Here is a 23,273-nt window from a genome sequence, read left to right as displayed (position 1 = left end):
AAGTCTTGTTTATATGTAATATTCTAGTTCAGTTCTAGTTCAGTTCTAGTTCAGTTCTAGTTCAGTTCTAGTTCAGTTCTAGTTCAGTTCTAGTTCAGTTCTAATTCAGTTCTAATTCAGTTCTAGTTCAGTTCTAGTTCAGTTCTAATTCAGTTCTAGTTCAGTTCTAATTCAGTTCTAGTTCAGTTCTGTTCTAGTTCTGTTCTAGTTCTGTTCTAGTTCTGTTCTAGTTCTGTTCTAGTTCTGTTCTAGTTCTGTTCTAGTTCTGTTCTAGTTCTGTTCTAGTTCTGTTCTAGTTCTGTTCTAGTTCTGTTCTAGTTCTGTTCTAGTTCTGTTCTAGTTCTGTTCTAGTTCTGTTCTAGTTCTGTTCTAGTTCTGTTCTAGTTCTGTTCTAGTTCTGTTCTAGTTCTGTTCTAGTTCTGTTCTAGTTCTGTTCTAGTTCTGTTCTAGTTCTGTTCTAGTTCTGTTCTAGTTCTGTTCTAGTTCTGTTCTAGTTCTGTTCTAGTTCTGTTCTAGTTCTGTTCTAGTTCTGTTCTAGTTCTGTTCTAGTTCTGTTCTAGTTCTGTTCTAGTTCTGTTCTAGTTCTGTTCTAGTTCTGTTCTAGTTCTGTTCTAGTCTGTTCTAGTTCTGTTCTAGTTCTGTTCTAGTTCTGTTCTAGTTCTGTTCTAGTTCTGTTCTAGTTCTGTTCTAGTTCTGTTCTAGTTCTGTTCTAGTTCTGTTCTAGTTCTGTTCTAGTTCTGTTCTAGTTCTGTTCTAGTTCTGTTCTAGTTCTGTTCTAGTTCTGTTCTAGTTCTGTTCTAGTTCTGTTCTAGTTCTGTTCAAGTTCTGTTCTAGTTCAGTTCTAGTTTAGTTTAGTTATAGTTTAGTTAAGTTCTAGTTCAGTTCAGTTCTAGTTCTAAAATACGTCATAATAATCAGTACCAGTTACTAACATATTTTCCATTTTCATTTCTCAAAAGAAACCTTTCGATTTTCGAAATCTAACTGAAATTTCTAAGAAATATATCAGGGATCTATAAAGTATTTTGCCAGCAAATCCTATTAATTTTCTGATAATTTGAAAAAACAACTATCAATCAACCATTTAAAAAACCACAAACAATTAATTATAGAATTCACAACTTCGTTATGACGCAAATCTTATTGCATTTGGTTTGAAATTTGAAGTAAGAGCTATAAGATTATAAATGTAGTGTTTTTTCTATTAAAAACTTTATTGTATTAATAACATTAATAATTCTATGAAAAAAGTCATGTTTTCTTAAAATTATAAATAATGATAACAAAATGCTGACTTTGAATAGAAACATTTTTATTTAATAACAAAAAATAAAATTTTATTAAATAAATAAATTATTGAACAAATAAGTGAGAAGGTCTTTTTGTATGAAATTGCCAACTAAACGAATTTAAAGGCGCCACTGCGCTAATCAAGTTAAATCAACATATTTTCAAACACGAGAGATGCACCTGAACACAAAAAAAGAAAAATAATTATTAATTTAATAGAATTATTATTAATAATAAAACACGAGCATAACTTTAATGAGATTTTTAAACAAATTATATTAAATTACTTTAACAATTAATATTAATATTTTATTAATAAGTTTTTGGTTTTTTTGCAAAGTGGGTTTCCCTTAATATTTTTAAATTTCTACAAATTTGTCTTTAAAATTCTAATCAGTTTTCTGTTGTAATTTGTTAATACATTTCATTTTTTTATGACTCTCGCTGACAACTATAATTGTTACTTGCATATTTCTATTTAATACATGCTTTGGAATTCCTGTAAATAATTAATATTTATGTTTATTTTGTTTGCAAAATAAAATTATATTTTAATATATTCTATACAAAAATAAAACAAATCAACTTATCACTAGTACGTTGTAAAGAAAATTATTTTTTTCATTGATGTTTACGTCTAGAGTCGTGTTGGAATTGTCTGTTGTTTGGTGATTTTATTTTTTGTTTACAGTTTTTTTTTTTGATGTAAATATTGTTTAGTTTTTCTGTGAATAAATTTTGTGCATAATATAATAATTTGTTTTTGCACAAAAAATTCTCCTCTATAAATGGAGGTTTAATATATAGGATGCTTAGAAAAGTAAAAATATTATTAATGCCTCATCATTGTTGGTGTATTTAGTTAATATCAAAAATTATTTATATAATTTATTAGATTTCGTAACAAATTTTACTGCTGCTTTGAGGAGACAGTGGTTTGGTATCGTTGTTAATAGATTAGTTTGTAGAGTAGATTTTGGTTCATAATCCGTTTCAGTTCTAGTTCATTTCTAGTTCATTTCTAGTTCAGTTCTAGTTCAGTTCTAGTTCAGTTCTAGTTCAGTTCTAGTTCAGTTCTAGTTCAGTTCTAGTTCAGTTCTAGTTCAGTTCTAGTTCAGTTCTAGTTCAGTTCTAGTTCAGTTTCTAGTTCAGTTCTAGTTCAGTTCTAGTTCAGTTCTAGTTCAGTTCTAGTTCAGTTCTAGTTCAGTTCTAGTTCAGTTCTAGTCAGTTCTAGTTCAGTTCTAGTTCAGTTCTAGTTCAGTTCTAGTTCAGTTCTAGTTCAGTTCTAGTTCAGTCTAGTTCAGTTCTAGTTCAGTTCTAGTTCAGTTCTAGTTCAGTTCTAGTTCAGTTCTAGTTCAGTTCTAGTTCAGTTCTAGTTCAGTTCTAGTTCAGTTCTAGTTCAGTTCTAGTTCAGTTCTAGTTCAGTTCTAGTTCAGTTCTAGTTCAGTTCTAGTTCAGTTCTAGTTCAGTTCTAGTTCAGTTCTAGTTCAGTTCTAGTTCAGTTCTAGTTCAGTTCTAGTTCAGTTCTAGTTCAGTTCTAGTTCAGTTCTAGTTCAGTTCTAGTTCAGTTCTAGTTCTAGTTCTAGTTCAGTTCTAGTTCTAGTTCTAGTTCAGTTCTAGTTCTAGTTCAGTTCTAGTTCAGTTCTAGTTCAGTTCTAGTTCAGTTCTAGTTCAGTTCTAGTTCAGTTCTAGTTCAGTTCTAGTTCAGTTCTAGTTCAGTTCTAGTTCAGTTCTAGTTCAGTTCTAGTTCAGTTCTAGTTCAGTTCTAGTTCAGTTCTAGTTCAGTTCTAGTTAAGTTCTAGGTCAGTTCTAGTTTCAGCTTTAGTTCAGCTTTAGTTCGTTTGCACATTTTTTTTCTCAAAAAAACTTCCATACTAACATACAGAAATAAAATATTTTCTTTTCATTAAACATTAACTAAAACCACTGTGCAATAATCAATAATTTGTGACTAACACTTTTTCTCTCTTTCTCTTTGTTTAATTATGCCGGTGAGTTTGCGCAAAGTCATTGTAAATTTCTCATGTAAGCTTTAATTACTATTAACTCTGCTGCATGTGCCAGACATAAGTACTCGTTTTGTAATTTAAATTATCCAGTAACTTAAAACTTTAAATCAATATTATAATTAAGTATTATTTTCCTATATACTTCAACAACTAAAATACATTTATTTCTTTTATATACATTTATATAGTTTTTTTTTTTGTTAAATATTGATTTAATCTTTCAAAACGTCAAACACGTTTTTAACATTTGTGTGAGTTTCTTTACAATCGTCTTATTTCGTAGTTTTTAGCACTTTTTTGCTTATTTTTTGTATTTAAAATTGTATATAGTATGTAGTTTTTTTTTTGTTAATCTTATCGTTGTAGTAGTTTGTTCATATGTTTAAAGTTTAAATTTTTTTTATTGAAAATAATGAAATTTTTATACTTATTATTTCTTCACATCTTTTTTTTTTAGAGTGAACAGAAAAGTATTAAAAAAATAAGTTTAAACAATTATCTTTATTAAACAACCAGACTTTTAAAACATTTAACATATTGTTTTTTTAACTGTATTATTAGTTTAGCTTTTTTTTTCCTTTTGCTATTTATAATTGTCAATCAATTTGAAACCAAGAAAAAACATTTTAGTTTGCCATTTTTTTGTTTCTTAGCTATTTTAAGTTTTTTTTGTTGTTATTTCTTCATTTGTTTTGTGTTTTAAGTTGTGACACTATTTTTTTTTTTCTTCTTTTTGTATTTTTTTTGCACTACTAAATATGTATGAGTTCTATATTTTGGGGTTAATTATAGCATTTTATTCTTTATCAACAACTAAATTGGTTTTTTGTTTTTTGTGTGATTTTTTTTTTGTGTTGCTGTTAGACCACAAAACAAAAATGGCAAATTTCCAAATAATCTTTTGGAAATCCTCACAAAATATTTAACAAAAAAAAATATGTGAACTCCTCAAACAAATGATTATTCCTCATACGTTTTTGTTGCTAATATATTATTGCGTTTATAGTAGTATAGTAAATTTTCATGCCATTAATCAGCATTTTGTCTACATTTTCATTCCAGCCTTAATGTTTGGAAATTTATGTCATATTGTTGTGAAATATTAGATATTTCCGTATACGTTGTTAATTAGGCACAAATATTTATATATATATGGATGTCTAAAGTAATAAATAATTAAGACAGTTATATTATCTTTGTTTTTTAATATAAAAATAACCTGTAATATAAAGTTAAAAAAAAGTTAGTTCTTTTTTTATAGATTTTTTTTTTGCCAAAATTGTTATTTGAAACTTTATTTCCTTTTCTGTGTAAAAACCAAATCAATTTTTGATAACACTTTAGTAAAACAATCTAATAAATGCATTAACATTTTTAATTTTAATCACTTTTATATATTGACACCATTTGATGTACAAAATTATTCAATAGTTGCTAAAAAATTAACATAAATTCTACAGTGTGTCCACTAACGAGCTGATAACTTTCCCTTATGGAAATTTAGATGAGACGTTAACAACTTATCTAGGAATATAAGACAATTGTTTCATTATAAAATCAGCAAATTTTAAATGACCTACTAATAGTTTAAATAACTCAAAATAAATGTTTAGAGCAATTATAAGGAAAATACTTATAGATCACGAGGATCAGAATCGATTGATATAATTATACGAAATTAAAAAGAAATCTTTCATCATCCATTAATATCTGGAAAAAACAACTTATTTTCAACAATTTTATGCATTCATTTTTATTGTTATAGCAGACACTCACACATTTTTCGATTTCGATTTTATATATTCTCTGCTGACTTCTGCCACCTTAACTTGTCATGTGATCATTTTCTTTTTGTTATTTGTATTTAAACTGTCACTACTAATGTGTCTATTTTTTGGGCAAATTTGTCAGGAAAAATTTGTCATTTAACTTTAATGCTTTTTTTGCTTTAATAAAATCTATTTATTTTAGTTCAAAAATTCTCTTTCATGAAAAAAGAAACTATTTCATTTCCATGTAGATTTTGCATAGAAAAACAACAAATGTTTTTTGTTTGTTTTTATCTTTGAGTGCAAAAAATTGGATTTCTAATTTTAGAAAACACCGAAGAAGAATTTTGTTAAAAATAATTTGTACTGGAATAGTTTTTTTTTGGTGTATTCTTTATTATAAATTTTGTTGTTTTGGGTAGTCATAGACTAAAAATAATAATGTCTGAAATAAAAAGACTTTAACAAAATTGATAATAAATCTAATGCATATTATTTAAAGGAAGGGGGTGCAGAAATACTGGAATAATTCTATAAAAAAATTTATAAAGATAAAAATTATCAAAAATAAACAGCTTAAATTTTGCATTGATCAATTTCTAAACTTTACTTTGAGAAATTTAAAGCTTTTAATACTTTAAGGAATCTCTATAAAATATTAACAAATTACTTAATCCCTTTTTAGAATGACTCTAGGGGCCTATATTCTTGCTAGCTTTTAAAGCTTATTCTCTTTATAGCTTATAAATTTATAAAATGACGCTATTTATATATTTAATACTTAAATAGCGTCATTCTTTTATATTTAAAAACCATTTCAAACAAATTATAAGTAAAAGTCAACTGACAAAAATAAACAGCAGCTGCAATTGTACAATAAGGACAGACTCTCCTGTTAAATACTTGATTACAGAAATTGTTAAAGTTTTATTAAAAAAAAAAACTGCATGCGTTTTGTTGTTGCTGTTGTTGGTTTCTTTAAGGGAAGCTGTTAAGAAAAAGTAAAAGGGTTTTTTTTTCTTCGTTGCCTTCCATACACCATTGCCTTGAAGTTTTTTATTTATTGCATGGACTAGAAATGTACTAAAGTTTCTGAACTTTAAAAGCTTTTGAGAATATCGTTAGAATTCCGTTAACTTCAAATGCTTTCTTTCGCGATAAAAGATAATATACTTAAGTTAATTCAGGGCCCAAATTATGGCATACGATATCGATCGAAATCTCCATTTAGATTCTATAGAGATTTCGATCGATATCGTATGCCGTAATTTGGGCCCAGAAGTCAAGAGCTTTTAAATGCTGTGGTTTTACTCCGTATTTCGATTCGAAAGATAATTTTTGCTTTCAAATCGAGTTACAGAGTAATCCCCCTGATCATGTATAAATCTCTTTAGATAATATACTAATATGTAACTCAGAAATGAAACTTAATTCTTTGGAGTCACTAGTTCTCCATTTAAAGAACTAAGATGTGCTAAAATTTAAAAGCATTCGTATTAAAACTTCGAAGCTATTTCTTCGACGAACTTTGTAGAAACAGTTCTCACGATCCCTGGAAATTTTGTTTCATCAGGAGCCGCAGTTTCCATGTTCATCGATTAAGAAGACTGTGTCCGATAGTTCTTTCGACTTATACAACTCTCTCTTAGTTGACAATCTTTGGTCAAGTATGACTCGGATCGTTTCACAGTGAGGATCCAATTGTTGTGGAAGCAATTACTTTCGCGTAAAAAGAGTGCATTTCGCAGAACATTTTGTATGGATCTATCACAAATCCTCAAAGTAAATTATGATTCAAACGGATTCTTTACAATATTTAAAAAAATGGTTTTGAGTCAGTAATTAATCATTTGGAAATTATGAAAAGCAGCTAAATTTGAAGAATTTGTGTGTAAAGGACTTTTTGCAGAAAAACAGACCCCAACTGATATTCATCAGTAAGATCCACGAATCAAGATTCTCTGTTATAGTGTGATCGATAATCTGGCAAATAAAATATATACAATTTCGGTTTGGTCGTTTCTAAAAACTGTTCCGATGAAAAGCAAAGCCTCTTTAGCACTGATCTACAAATTAAAGCGACCCTTTGCATGAACAAATTTTTGTTTACATCAAGTCTAAACTTCTTGGGGAGTAAAATTGTGAATAGTTTACTCCATTAAATGGTGTAATGACAACTAGAGGAAAAGGTGTTGTTATTTTGTTTTTGCTGTAAAACTTAATATTATTGTTGTTGCTGCTGTTGTTGTTGGTTTTGAAGCAACATGTGTGTTTTGTTTTTGCGTGTTTATTATTATTATTACTGTAGTAGTAAGTAGTTCTTCGTACATTCGTTCAATATATTTTCAATTGTGGATCACAACAACATCTTTCAAGTAAATAAAAGAAAAACCACTACTTGCATCTGTCGTTTTCTTTTTTGCATTTTATTTGTGAGAAATAAATAACAACAGTGGTTGTTTTGTTGCAAATAAAAAATAAATGCAAGGGGTTGTAAAGACAGACGAGGTCTTTGGTCTGTTCGTCTCTAATATGTTTTAAAATTAAATGTTTATTTTTGTTTTTCTTAGTTTGACATATGCAAAACAAAATAAAACAACACAAATTTAGCTCTTTTACTCCCCACTAAAACAGTTATTACAGTTTGCCCCCTTGATATTTATGGTTAATGTTTAAAGAGCAAGACGTTATTTGCAGTAGTGCCCAGCAGTTTACGATAACAGTACCGAATGGGTGATTTTACCTATCACTTAGGGTAAAGTTGTGGTTAATGCTATTCTTTCTTAGGAGGAAAGCAATAAAATCATCTTTTACTTTGCCTACTGTTACTTTAATAGATTACTTGTGGTGTATTAAGTAACTACTTTCTCTATATTTCTTAGTTGTACTATAGGGCTACTTTTGGATAAAATTCAATCTTAAAGAGATTACTCAACCCCTTTGCAAAACTACTGGGTATTTGTTTGTTTGTTTTATGGTTTTTAGTAGGTTATTTGAGTTGTTTTTCCTTTTTTTTAAGATTATGTTTGCTGGGCTACCCTGTTAAGGAGAAGAGTTGTTGTGTGAGAATTTTTAAAGAATTGTCTTGGAAATCTGATAAGAAAAATATAAAAAAATAACAAACATATTTAGAATTTTACAACTTTGCAAAATTTTTCTAATAAAAATAAATATGTTTATAAAAAAAGAAACAAATTCAAGTTAAATTAAATGACATCACTTTAGTATAAAGTTTGATAAAAATATTAATACTTTTACATTCTAAGGAAATAACTTGTTTAAAAGTTGTAAGGGAAGTACATGTATTTGCAACAAAGTTATCAGAAGTACCTGTAATTTTATAAAATTTTTTTGTAATATTATCTTTATATTACTTATTATCATTATTTAAACTATAATAACAAAATCACATTGTCATGATATTATATTAATTGTTTTGATATTTGTTTTATTCTCTAGGATAGTGACATTTTGGAATATTTTCTTTGCCATTATCCCAAGATCCATATAACTTGGGAGTGATATTATTAGGTTTATGGAAAATTCTTAGGATTTACGTCCATTTATCCCTATATAAGGTTTTTGTTTTTAACCAACAAACCTTTTCCATGAGCCCGATAGTAGCCTAGGGGTATTTCTACGGATTTGATTTAGTATACATCCTCTTATTAGTCTAACCTAACCTAACCTAACCTATTAATGACAATTAAAAAAAAATCTTAAGTTTAAGTCATAGTTAGACCTAAAATGATCTTTGTCACCGATGTGCCATGATCTTTCTCTTACATTTTCGCTCTTGATCGTTTTTAAGTACAGTTTTAACTATCTCTCATTAACTTCACTAACTATGAAGATCCTCATTCTTTAAATCATTTTACTACTTCTTCCCTATAATATTATAAAATTTTAACACGATCTTTAATTATAATTCTTGAAAAAAACAATTTATAAACGATTTTTAAGAAAATTTGCATAAAGTAAGGTTAGGATTTAATAAATTTCTTTTTCATTTCCTTAGATTCCCTTTAAATGAATAATTCAAATAAAATAATGAAAACAAACTTAAAAAACCTTTAACTAACTATTATCTTAAGGAATTTTCTATTTCTATAAAAGAAAATATCACCTAAAGAGATTATAACTAGTTACACGATCATTTTTACCCTCTCTTTCTCTGTGTTGGCCCTGCTGGTTTAAAAAAAGTGGTAGTTTTTTTTTTGTTACCTGTCTTTAAGACTCAGTTTATTTTTGAACGTTTATATTTTGTACTTAAAATTCATAACACAAACTTCCTTTTTTTCTCTCTATCTCTCACTCTCTTTAAGAATTTATTTTTATTATATTTAAAAGGAAAAATACAACTGTAGGTATTTAAAAAGAACCAAAAACAACAACAAACTGTTTGCAATTCTTATTTTGCTAAACACACAACGCGAGGGTTTTAATACCATGTACGGTGTGTATATTGAAGATCCTTTTGAAATATCCTTGTTGAAATTTTTGCATAAGAAAGCAAAGGGAAGCAAACGTTCAACTGTCAAAGAATACATTTCAAAAGGTTCATTAACGTTTTCAAAAAGAACTTATGGTCTACTACAACAACAATAACATATTATTATTGTTGTTTGTTATATGTAGTTGTTGTCTCAAAACGTTTGATGTATGACTTAAGAAAACTACTAAAATACAAATATTTTTTTGTAGGCAAGAGAGCAACAAAACAAGGTACAGTTGTTAACAAAAAGGATATGTTCGTTGACTTGTATATTTTTGTAATAAAATATTGAAAATATTTTTCAATTTCAAGGTTATTATTACATATTTTGTTAAATGCGCATTAAAGGAAATTTTGAACTTAAGTTTTCTTAATTAAAATATTTAAAATTTTTTTCTGCTTGTTTTTTTTGTTGAAACGTGTTGTAATTCTAGAGCTTTTATTAATTTACTTTTTTTGTATACAATTGTCTTTTATTATATGGAATTTATTACACCAAAAACTGGTATATACTTTTCTTGTATCATACAATATTCCCCTCCCTACCTTTTCTTAGCCCTAATACTGTTTCATTATTGTCAATGACTTACTTTTTTTTAAATATTGTTTTTCAATTTTGTTCTTTTTTTTGCTGACTATATGTCTCAATTTGTTTTATTTTACAATAATACTTAATTATTTGTTATTTTTTACTAAAACAAGAAATTGAAATTCTTTCTAAAATTCAACTCATATACAGCCATTTTAAAATTTTTACATATAAAATTATATTTATTTTATTTTTTTTTATTTTAGCAAAAGCCATTGAACTTACGAGTTTTTTTTTTTTTTTTTTGCTAAAAATTTTATATGAACACAAAAAGTCATCACATTGTCATTCGAAAAACGGCAAAGAAAAAACCTTCAACTTGAATTATTACTCAATCTCTTATAAAATATTGGCAACATGGTATGAAAAAAGAGTATGTTAAAGAAAAAACAAAAATATAACATCATGTTTTTGTTTATGTTTCTCTTTTGTTTTTGTTGTTGCTGATCTAATTGTTTTGTCAAATTTTGTAAGATTTTTTTTTAGCAATTTGTTATTGTTTTTATGATTTTTATACCCTACACCACTTTAGTGGGGAGGGTATATTGGATTTGTGCTGATGTTTGTAACATACAAAAATATTCGTCCTAGACCCACCTTAAAGTATACCAATCGGCTTAGAATCGTTTTCTGAGTCGATTAAGCTATGTCCGTCCGTCCGTCCGTCTGGCTGGCTGGCTGTCCATGTAAACCTTGTGCGCAAGGTACAGGTCGCAATTTTCAAGATAATTGGATGAAATTTGGCAGGGACGTTTTTTTGACCCAAGGACGAAGCCTATTGAAAATGGCTAAAATCGGTCTATTATTTCACCTAGCCCCCATAGAACAGAACCCCCCGAAAAGGGCTTCTGAGCTCATAATTATGTTAAATATACAGATATATCGATAAAATACGGCACAACTAAGTTTTATAGAATTCTTGATGACCCTGCCAAATTTCATAAAGATCGGGCCCCAGTTAACCCTAGCTCCCATACAAAGTCCCCTTAAGAAAATTACTTGAATGTCCCAAATTAACTTATAAACACAAATATCGCGATGAAATTCAGCACAATAAAATATTATGTCAATATAAATATATTCACAAAATTTTATCGGGCTTGGTCCATATTTGCCCCTAGCCCCCATATAAAGCCTCTTTCAGAAAATTAGTTTTTCATCCATAAATTGCTTAAATGTATCGGAACAAGGGAATATTGAAAATAAATGCTTTACTATGAAAAATAAATCACATTTATTAATAACTGGTGTAGGGTATCATATGGTCGGCCTCGCCCGACTATACTTTCTTACTTGTTTTTTATTATGAAAATGCAATATTTCTTTTTTGCTCAGGTTGGTGCTCAGAAATTGTCTATTCTATTGATGCACTCACTCTCTTAATAATTCTCTGTTGTTGTTATGATCATGCCGTTTCATAATATTTGCCATAAAATGTGGACCACCCTCATACACATCACACTTTATTAGTATGCAACATGTCTATTTTATTAATTTTTTTTATTATTGAATTATTGTTAATAGTTTTTTGTCTGTCAGTTTGACAGACAAACACTTTAGAGGAAAAGATAACTGACATAAAACTAGTTACGTGAGTGGTTTTTTGGGGTTTAACATGTGTCGATCTCCTGGTTGGGTTTCAATTGTTAGTTTTTGTCAATTATAGTTCTTTGAACTAATTTCAATGAACTTGTTGCGAAATCCATCTTCGAGGAAAAGAGAACTGTCTTAAAACTAGTTACATAACTGGTTCTTTGTGGTTTAACATCTGTGCATGTTTTAGTGGGGTTTAAATTTTTAGTTTTCAGGTATTCTGAATTGAACTTAAATGAACTTGTTCCGACTTTTAGCATTAAAATAGCGAAGAGGATATATTTTTTCAATATTTAGCAAATATGTTCCGATTTTTCAGACATTCTATAACCGATCACTTAAACGAACTTGTGGCAATCTCAAAATTTTATTAAAATACCGACTTTTTGTCAACCTTGGGCAAGTTTAGTAACATCATTAACTGTAGCATTCGCATCTGAACGATTTCAACGAACTATAAACTTTGGATATTAAAATACCGAACACGATCCGTTTCTTTCGGTTCTTTTGTCATTTTCAGGCATTCTGTGACAGATTTCTGAATTAACGTATTTGATCAGATTTTTCTGACATTCTGTAACTAATCTCTGAAATACGAACTTGGACATTAAAGCACCGATCACAAAATTATATTAAAATTGGATATTTTTCTTACCAAATTTGACTGAAATTCCCACAAAAAAGATCTATATGAAATACTATTACTTTTTTTTCAGACCTTTTGCAACAGATCTCTGAAGTAATATAAACGCCTGATATTCCGTAACTGATTATAGACAGAGTCTCTACGAACTTGTCGATTTGAGATGTAACTGAAAAAATGCCGGCTTTTTGTCAACCTAAGGCAAGTTCAGTAACATCATTAACTGTAGTATTCCTTTGTTTACAACTTACCGATTTCAAGAAGCTATATTTTTGGAACAGTGACTGATTTATCCGTCTGAAACTTAAGTTTTGTTCAAATATTTTAGAATCTTTTAGAAGTTTAGCTGAAGACCCGGTACTGAGGAATATCTTGTTTAATTCTTTGAGGTTTTAAATGTAAATTTCTTAACTACACCAAGTAATGAAAAATAGGGTATTGTCACAGACTCTCTCGGATTTTCCGTTTTTAAAAATAGCTGAAAAATTCTCCTATTTTGTCAACTTTGGATATGTTAAGTAATGTCAGTAATAATTGTATTCTTCTGCTCCTTTCTCAGCCATTTAGGGGCCGATTTTTATAAAACTAAAGTTTTGTCTTAAAGATTCTGTTCTCTATCATACGAGGTAATATATTTTGGAATAGCTGAGACTATGTGAAATCAGTTGTAGGATCTTTTAGAAGTTTAATAAAATAACCGGCACCGAGAGTAGGTTTTATAACGCATACTTTTAAAGTATGAGAAGTACTTGCGTTCGGGACCTACTGGAATGTTTGTAAGGACCTCTAGGGGACCTCAGACCTCTTTGCTCTATATACTAGACATTTTTGAAAACGAATGTTTCTGAAATATACTTCATTTTAGATATCTAAGGATCTAATAATATATATGTACTTCATTTTCATTTTTACCAAAACAAACGGGGTTCATTTCTACTCAATGGAACGGTAAACTAAAATTGGACTAATTGTTTGTAGCTTCTTTCTAAAGAGTGTAATAGAAAAAAGTTCTAGGCCCAAATTACGGCATACGATATACATCGAAATCTCAATAGAATCTAAATGGAGATTTCGATCGATATCGTATGCCATAATTTGGGTCCTAGATTACTTAATTCACTTCCCACTATATAACTAAGGGGCACGGTAAAGTGACAATAGATTACTCTATGCATTACCATAAGTCGTTAAGACATTGAGGAGAAATATTGTATAAGATACTTTCAGTTCAAGCTGATATTAAAACAATTATAAAATGAGAAATAATTTTACACTTGTTACACAAATATTTCAATAAACTGCAAAGAAATTAACAAACTCACCTTTCCCCAATGAATCTAAACATTTTCATAAATATACAACTTTGTAGCAAATTAAAAATTACTGAATACAAAAAAACACAACAAATTAAACATGAACAATATAATTGAGTTTGGAAAAAAAATAAACATATTTGCCTCTTCTTCTCTGTTTCTGTTAAAATTTCCTTTATAAATTCCAACATTTTTATTGCGGTTTTGTGGTCAATTTCTTTGATACGACAAGCAGCATAAGTTTTGTTGCATAAAATAACAGCAATAAAACACTCAAGGGGAATTCTACGTTAAACTTCAGATTTAAATAACGGCTCTAACGAAAAGCTTGTATGTACTTGTATATTTTTATATTTCAATTGCCAGCAACAATTAATCAATTCTAAGAAACAAAACTAAAAATAACTTGATTAAGATAAAAAAATAAAAACCACGTTGACGCACGAGTTTCAAGTGTAATTATCAGCAAAAAATATTTTAAAAATTTACAAAAACAAAAATCCAAAATAACAAAAAAATGCAGCAAGTGCTTAAAGAAAAAAAGTAAAAATCCTTGTAATGTTTAACACCAACAACTACATATGTAATAGGAGTCTTAAACAGACTTAAAAATTTGTGTAATTCTTGTTAAAATCTCAAGTTTAGACCACAAAGGAAAATCTAAAAAAAACTTAAAAAAATACACAAAATAAACAAGACACCTTTTTGGGAAAAAGAAACACAATAATGATGATGTTTTATGAATGGATGATGATGATGGGCTGAGCATGAAGTTACCTGAGGAATGTAGACAACGAAAACACGATTGAAACATGAGCAAATACATGATTTTTATCACAGATTTTTTTGTTTCCTTTTTTTGGAGCAACTACTCAAAACTCAGCACATTCCAGTGATATAAAATTTATACAAATTTTAGGTCTTTGTGTCTGATGCTGATACTTATTCCCTGTCCGTCCGGTGTTTTATTTTCATTTTTTTTGGTACCATGTTACGAATGAACACATATTACAAAACAATTGAAATATTGTATTCTGTATTTAGATTATTCTGTCATTTAAAATTTAAACTAACAAAATTGACGCCCACAACTCTACTCTACATTTTGCAAGTGTCAGTGTAAAATTAAATTAAAATGTTGATAATTTGCAAAGAAAAAAAAAAAAAACAGCAACTAAAATTGCATTAAATATGATTTAATAATAATTTTAAATTAATTTAATTGTGATGCGATTACAAACGAATGCAAAACGTAAAGAACATAAAAAACCAACAACAGCAACAACAAAAAACAAACAATTATTTAAAAAATACATACAATTTATATTTGATAAACTGTAGATAAAAGTTTTGAAAGAAAAAATGAGAACACATTTTGTAAACAGTGTTTTGAAGTTTAAAATAACAATACATAATTGCAAAAAAATATGGAAAAATTTTTAACGATTATTCGAAAAATCGAATAAAAATTTAATCGACTAATCAGTACTAAAACGTGATAAATGTAATAAAATTCAAGGCAGTCTTGTTAAAAGTACAGTTTCCTGGAGATTTTTCGAATAATCACAGAACGATTATTCCTTAAACCGAATAAATAATTAATCGGTTAATTATTTATTCGGTTTTAATCGAAAGAAAAAGAAATAAAAAATGCCAGAATATATAGTAAAGTGAAAAATGCCATTTATGTTATATTGTTTTTTATAAATTTATAGAATGTTTGACGATTATTCGAAAAACCGAATGAAAAATTATTCGATTAATCGTATAAAAAACTTACAAAAAACCCTAAATATAAAGCAAAATTATGAACAAAATAAATTTTAGAATTTTTTTCTAAAAACTTATAAAATTTTGAACGATTATTCGGAAAACGAATAACTATCGATTCGATTAATTTGATTCGATTAATTGTACATAAAATTACAAATAATTAAATAAAATGTTTAAGAATTTTTTTTTATATATTTTTACAATTTTGGAGTATTATTCGTTGAATCGAATAAAAAGTTAACCGATTAATCGTACAAAAAATTGGGGAAATACTATAATTAAATTAATATAAACATAAATTTGCGTTATTTTCTTTTATAAATTTCAAAAAAGTTAAATGATTAATCGTTAAACCGATTAAACAGTTATTCAATTAATCGTTAAAAAACTGGCAAACAACTTAAAAGATACGAGTTTGTAGGTAATTTGTGTTTTTTTATTAAATTTTCTTATAAATTTACGATTATTCGTAAAAACGATTAATCGGGTTTCCAATTAATCGTTTAAAAAAGTGACACATGGCATAAGTCTTGAGAAATTAATTAAAAAATATAGATTTTATAAATTTTTCTACGATTACGAACGATTATTCGGCGAACCGATTAAACGGTTGCTCGATTAATCACATAAATAAGTCGCTAATAATGTAGAATGCTTAAAATTTAAACTAAAATATAAACTTAATTAATTTTATTTAATTTTTTATAACATTTTGAACGGTTATTCGTAAACTTGTTTAAACGGTTAACCGATTAATTGTATCAAAACATTTAAAATTTATTTTAATAAAATCTTTTGAAATAATAATAATAAAAATAATATTTAGAATGAGTACCTATTCCTTAATCCTATTGAATGATTAATCGATTATTCGAATAAAATATTTATAAAAATTTTAGTAAACGTGAAAAAATTAATAAACATATAAATTTGGTGATGTTTTTCAAAATAGTAGTTCAAAATTTCACGATTATTCGTAAAGCCAAAAAACGTTTGTTCGATTAATCAAACGATTATTCGAATAGAATACTATTAATCGTAACAAAAAGTGGTGAGTAGTTTAAAAAGCATTACAAATTTATTTTAACTACATTTTTTAAAGTAATATTATTCTGAATGAGTACCTATTCCTTAATCCTATTGTTAGATTAACCGATTATTCGAATAAAATATTTCTATAAACCCTTATATACGTCAAAGAATTAATAAACATATAAATTTTCTGATTTTTTTAGATAGTTAACCAAAATTTTATGATTATTCGTAAAATTAAAAGACGGTTATTCGATTAAACGAACAATTATTCGAATAAAATACTATTAATCGTAACAAAAAGTGCTGAATAGTTTAAAAAGCCTTAACATTTTATTTCAACAAAATTTTTTGAAGTACATAATATTATTTTGAATGAGTATCTATTCCTTAATCCTATTGTTCGATTAACCGATTATTCGAATAAAATATTTATAAAAATCCTAGTAAACGTGAAAGAATTAATAAAAATATAAATTTGTTGATTTTTTTGAAATAGTCGTCCAAAATTGAATGATTTTTCGTAAAACTAAATAACGGTTATTCGATTAATCGAACGATTACCCGATTATTCGAACAACATTTTTTCAAAAATTCTGGTAAACGTTTAGTGAAGGTGTTATTTTATTACAAATTTGATTTATTCGTAAAACCAAATCCGATTTTATTCGATTAATCGAACAAACATTTTTAAAGTTATTGAAAAAAATCTATATCTTTTTTTTTTAATTTAAGAATATTGGTTCAAATGAAGGAAATTTGAAATTGTAACGAAAATTCTGTAATATTCGATTACAAAATCTTACCAATTGTTTGTTAAGAATTTCTAAGGAAAATAACGATATTAATCTTATTTTCTTTCTGAGCAGTAAATACTTTGATAATTACCGATAATGATATATTTACTATTTGATATCAAAAATAATTACAAAATGATTTGACACTTGTCAAAAAATAGTTTCTTTTATAAATTATCTAGGTATTTTTCTATCTAACCTAGTTTTCTATAAAATATTCTACTATTTAATTGTCTCTTATAACTATTGTTTACTCATCCTTAACTCTACAAATTTCTTTTTTTTGTTAGAACATTTCTTAAATGCTGGCGGTTAGAATTTGTGACAGTACATTAACCTGCTACTAAAATTACCTGCAGCTCTTCTATACGCACACTTTCACACACTTTGATATCAGTTTAATTCATCAAATTTATATATACAAACGTAAATTTTTCGGTTACTTCATATGCTGCCCTGCCCTCGTCTGAGTTTTTTGGAAATATATTTTTTTTGTTTAAATCTAGTGATTTTATTAAACTACATTTTATTTACTCAGTTTATACACAAAAAAAAAAAATTATCTACATGACACATTCGTTTTTTTTTCTTGTATTCATGAATGTATTTTTGGCTTGAATTTGTACTAATAACGTCATTCATTCATGCGTAGACAAACTGAAAAGTTAGGAACATTAAACAAAATGCTTTGGAAAAATGTTTGTATGTTGGAATTTTGAAAATTAAGTAAAAGTGATAAAACTAACAAAAATTTTATGTTACAATTTCGAAAAACAGTGCTGGTTAAATAATTAGCATTAGAGGAAGGTATGAGGAAATGATAACGAAAGAAAACGTTATTAGAATAATAAGTATTAGTACTGTAGAGAAAAGGTAATTGACACAGAACTTGTTCTGTGACTAAAGTTTTAAGCTTAGGAACAGCCTGTAGTTGTAGCTACCTTAATGTAATAGGTAGAAAAGAGCTTTTAAACAAGAATGTGAACTCATCTTTAAATCTTATAAAAATAGAAACTTTTAAGTCTTTAAAACCTTAAAAAATTGCTTCATATAAACCTTCTTGCTTTCTATTTGCCCTCTACTGTTTATTTATTTATTTTTCTTCCACTATTTATCTATTACAAACAACTAGAAAAAAAATGTTAAGTGATTTTCCTAAAGAAAAACAAACAAAAATTTTTGTACTACATGTTGAATAGCACACGGTTTTTTTTATCAATAAAAGTTTAAATTTATAAAAAAAATGTATCATTGCTTTTTTATTGACACTTTTTTTGTCTACCTCTCACTCTCTCTCTCTTTCGCTCATACACGATCTCCTCTCTTTTTTCTTATTATACGAAAAAAAAAACATTAATGTCTTAAGAAAAACAGCTGTTCCTTTATATTGCATGGTACAACACACCTCTGGCCCCCTTTTCCCCCTCCTTAGTACTTAAGAATTAAGGCCAAAACTTCCCCAAAAAAAGCGAAACACGAAAAAAATGTTTCACACTATTTTCGTGTTGTTATTATTGTTGTTGTTGCTTGTCTAATCAATTTAATTTCGATCACACACAAAATGTGCTACACGCGCATAAAATGTTTTTTGTCGCTGTTGCTGTTGCTTTTGCATTTGTTTTCTGCTTTTGCACTCTTGTCGCCAAGCATTATTTGCTTTTGAATTTGTGTTTGTTAGCCGACATTCTACTTCTTTTCTGTATTTGCTTTGTGTGTTTACTTTTTTGTTTTTTGTGTGTGTTTTTTTTCATTTATTGTATTTTATTCTTATTAATTTTATTTTCTTCGATTTTTTTTTTCTGTTTAATTTTGTTTTTGAATATTTATTTGGGTTTCTGTTTTTGCCAAAAAAAAAAAAAAATACCAACATTCAATGCGTAATCAGCCAGTCAGCAGCACCAGTTTTGTTTCACGTACTCGTTTTTATTATAGAGTAAGTTAAAGAGGAGAGACTTGAGGAATACATTTCTAATAAAAATGCTTTATTGGTAAATGATCTTGGGTTCTTTACAGCTTTTTGTCACCTTACTAACATTTTTTTGTTACAGAAGTCTCGTCTCTTTTGCTTATTCTCTGCTAAGAGTCAAGTTTTTTCCTTCCTTTTTTATTAGTTTTTTTTTGTGTTTTCTTTTTTAAATAATTTGTTTTTATTTTATTTATTTTTTTGTATAAGAGTATAAAAATATTATACTGTATGTTTAAGCGTTTTTTTTTTGTGAGAAATAGGGGCGGTGTTGTCAAATTTCTTTAGGCTTAAAAATTCGAGAATTAAACTTGTTTAAATTTAATTTACAATGAATTTTGTCTTTATATAAATTCCTAAAATCATTGTTTATACCTTTTACCCCCCATTTTCATCAGGTTCAGTTATGATTTAACTTTAAGATATATTGACAGTTCTCATACAAAAATTTTCTTAACTACCAGTTAAACGATAACCGGAGGTGGTGAAAATGGGGGTTAATAGTAAAGGTATAAACGCAAAATATCGACTATTATGAAATAAAAAGTTTTTCGGGAGTTATAAATTTTCCAAACTTCCGGCCTATCATTGCTTTTAAAGGCTCGATTGTGGTCATAACGTTTTCATAGTTAAATGGTTTGAAAACACGTAAAAGTGGCTAATTTGAAGTTCAAAAAAGGCAAATAATTCCTATAGAACACCTTTCCGTAAACAGATCAATTCCGGTTTGTTTTGTACGACGAGTTGCTCTCTTATATTGAAACCAATGATATTCCTCTTCAATATGATTTTCATTAAGATCAAGGAAATCTTTGATTTAATAGTATTTATCCATAGATTGCCCCAGATCTACACAGAGGTGAAAAACAGATAGAAAAGTACCGAAATTGATACAATCCGTTGTCAAAAGTGAACTTTCCACATTTGTTAACATTTAGACAACGGATGTGTATAACATCCAGTTATAATTTTGTCAACGTATCGTTGTCATTGCAATAACGCATTGTTGTCATTTCGCCAATACATCGTTGTGATTTCGACAACACAATGTTCTGTTTAACAACATAGCGTTGTTACTTCGGAATCATACTTCGGAATCATACTTTGCCAAAGATTCTCAAGTCAGCAATAGCATTAACAATCAAACGTTTTTCCCCAATATACATATAACTATCGATCACATCTAAGCTGTTACAATAACAATCACTCAACCCAGAAATATGAACTTTGACTCGCCAGACATGTTCGATTTTGGCCAATAAACGTTATTAAAATATTTCGTAATCTGGTAAAAAGTTAGAAAACCTTCAAACTTATCAAAACTGAAACAACAAAAACTTCAATAATCAGTTTATTGGGTCTAATTGGAAACCATACTGGTTAAAAAAAGACCAGAAAGGTCCAACAGAAATTGGTACTTTTCGATCAAAAGCTCTTAGTGTTGGCTGTTTAATGGTTTTTCTATGTATTTCTCATTCTCGATGTATTTCTCATTCTCGATTTCAAATTTCGATCAAATTGTCCACGAATACGGTTCAAAAACGGGTAATAGGACTAATTCAAAATCGATGCCATGAGTTGAATTAAAAACTTGTTTGATGTTCAGTATAAAGTAGTCTATCAAAGATCTCAACAATATCTATTATTAATATTGTTGAAACCAAAGATCTGCGTTCGATAAATTTATAAAAATCTGAACTATTACTAACAGGTTTTTTGACTTAGGAAAGATTTTAGCAAAAACTTACATTGAAAAGTAATGACCTTTTTATCACTTCTTCATTAGTAATTTGACACATTATTTTAATACGCTGATGACATTGGAGGCGAGTATTAACCACGCTCGCTTACCAGTAACTGCTTAAATAAGTAGTTATTTTAAGCGAGATTTTTGTAAGCGGGGATGTTTCAATGTTCATTCTTAAAATTGACATAAAATTTAGAGTTTTTCTATAAAATTCGATGATAATTAAAATTTTTAAAAACACCTATAATTATTAGATATTTTTAAAGTATTTTCCTATAAATAAAGTAAATAATTGATAAAATGTATAATAAATTGTTACAAAATATATGACAACGGAAATACCAAATTAATAGGCTTAAAAAAAACAGTAAAAACAAACATTAGGGGCAAAAACTATAATAACAATCTTTACACTTTTAAAAAAAACAACTCTAAACATAAGCACATGATATAGTTTCTTTTTATATATGTACATATGTACATAAAAAGGTGCATTATATATGTACATATGTACAATCAAAAATTTAAGGGGTAACAAACATCAAAATACTTTATACATTACAAGTTGACAATTATTTTTCATTATTATTATTATTTTGTTAATAATTTCCTTAGGTCAATGACCAATAGATTTGAAATTGTGTAAAAAAAAATTTGAAATAATTGCTTATAATTATTATTATAGAACGTGTTCGGTTGGTGGGCATGTTAAAATAAATTGGAAAAAAATGTTGGGCCTTAGACTATTAATATTTCTTTTTTTTTTGGCTGTTTAATGATTTCGAAATTTATTTTTAATAATTTTGTTTTAAAACATAAACCACAACAACAATTAAACAAATCAACCATATATAGAAAGGCCCAATAGACAAGATCATGAACCAAATAGCATCTGTAGAGATCAGCGTATAGCAAAACACACATAAAACAAATGCCAACATATGCTAGAACAATTTTTTAGCTAAATTGGACACACATTGAAAGGAAACAAAGAAAAAATCTTAAAACTTTATTTTGCTTGAAATTGTTTGTAATTGATTTTTGTTTCTTTTTTTACAAAAAAAAAAAATGTTTAACATTAAAACATTTCTTTCTTTCTTTATTTATACATATTTTTTGCTATTATTAATTATAAAACAATAACAAAACAACAAATGAAATGACAGACAATTATTGCGATTTATGTTAGTGGGCGTTTATTATACGCGTTTTTTTGTTGGTCTTGTTTTTTTTTTTTTTGCTAAAACTTTTTTTCCATTTTAATCATGAGATTTGTTGTGGGGGCATCATTTATTTTGGTTATTTATACCCTACGCAACTATAGTTTATGAACTGATGAATGTTAGATTCACAAGTAATGGACCTTTAGCCAAATTTCTTACTTAACCAACGATTTCCCTCCTTGAGGTTAAACTATAAAGATATATCCAAATTTGGGCCAAAATACTCTATATAACTTAATCCTAAGAATCCAGAACTTATACCGTCTAGTACATCTCGTTCTTAATATAACCACTACCTCCAAATATAATCTCCATTCAAAGTCCACAACTGACTTAAAATCTAATAAAATCGGTCTAGTAGTGGACAACGCAACGTTGTCAATATTGCAACATTTCGTTGGCGAAATCTAAATTTTATACACATTCGTTGTCTAAAAGTTAACAAATGTGGTAAGCTCACTATTGACAACGGATTGTAATTTGGTGTCAATTTGGTACCTGACATGTATATTTTTTCCCCTCTAAGTATTGTCTTCTTTTACTTCCATAAGTATCTTCAAGGTTTCGACATTAAGAAAGTTGTTGCAAACTTTTCGAAAATCACATTTTTAGGGTATCATTTGAGTCGGATGTGATTGACTCTAATATCTTTATAGTTTTTGGATAATGTTGTTGTTACATTTTGTCATTGTTTTGAGTCCAAAGTGAAGTGAAGGTGTTGTTAGTTGGCGTTCTGATGATGGGTGATGATGGTTAAAGTGTTGACATGTGCGCTGAATTATTCGGATGGTAACAAATACTATTATTAAAATAAATACAATTAAATACAAACAGAATGAACAATATGTAATTTTAACACAAAACAAATTTGGTAAAGCTTAGAGCTTTTTGTTAAATAGAGAGAGGAAAGGGAAGAATGAAAGCAAAGTACTTAATTTGTTCAATTGGATTAGTAGGTGAACTTTGGGATAAAGTCAAAATCGTTATCTACTAGAGAAGAAAAGTTCAGACTCATATTTGATTATTGAATACTTACC

The 23,273-nt window shown here is 27.7% G+C and overlaps 1 protein-coding gene across 3 annotated transcripts in view; it reads left to right on the top strand.

Annotated features, from left to right (window-relative positions):
- The window catches only part of LOC119604095 (G1/S-specific cyclin-D), a 90,156-nt gene that overhangs the window by 1,763 nt on the left and 65,120 nt on the right, over window positions 1-23,273 (top strand). The window lies entirely within an intron of this gene.

The sequence above is a fragment of the Lucilia sericata genome, unplaced genomic scaffold (assembly GCF_015586225.1).
Source record: "Lucilia sericata isolate MDLA Ls3-8-SP2 unplaced genomic scaffold, ASM1558622v1 Contig000360F_arrow, whole genome shotgun sequence".
In the NCBI taxonomy this organism is placed as follows: Eukaryota; Metazoa; Arthropoda; class Insecta; order Diptera; family Calliphoridae; genus Lucilia; species Lucilia sericata.
The sequence above is the reverse complement of the archived record's forward strand: the minus strand, read 5'-3'. Positions and strand labels throughout refer to the sequence as shown.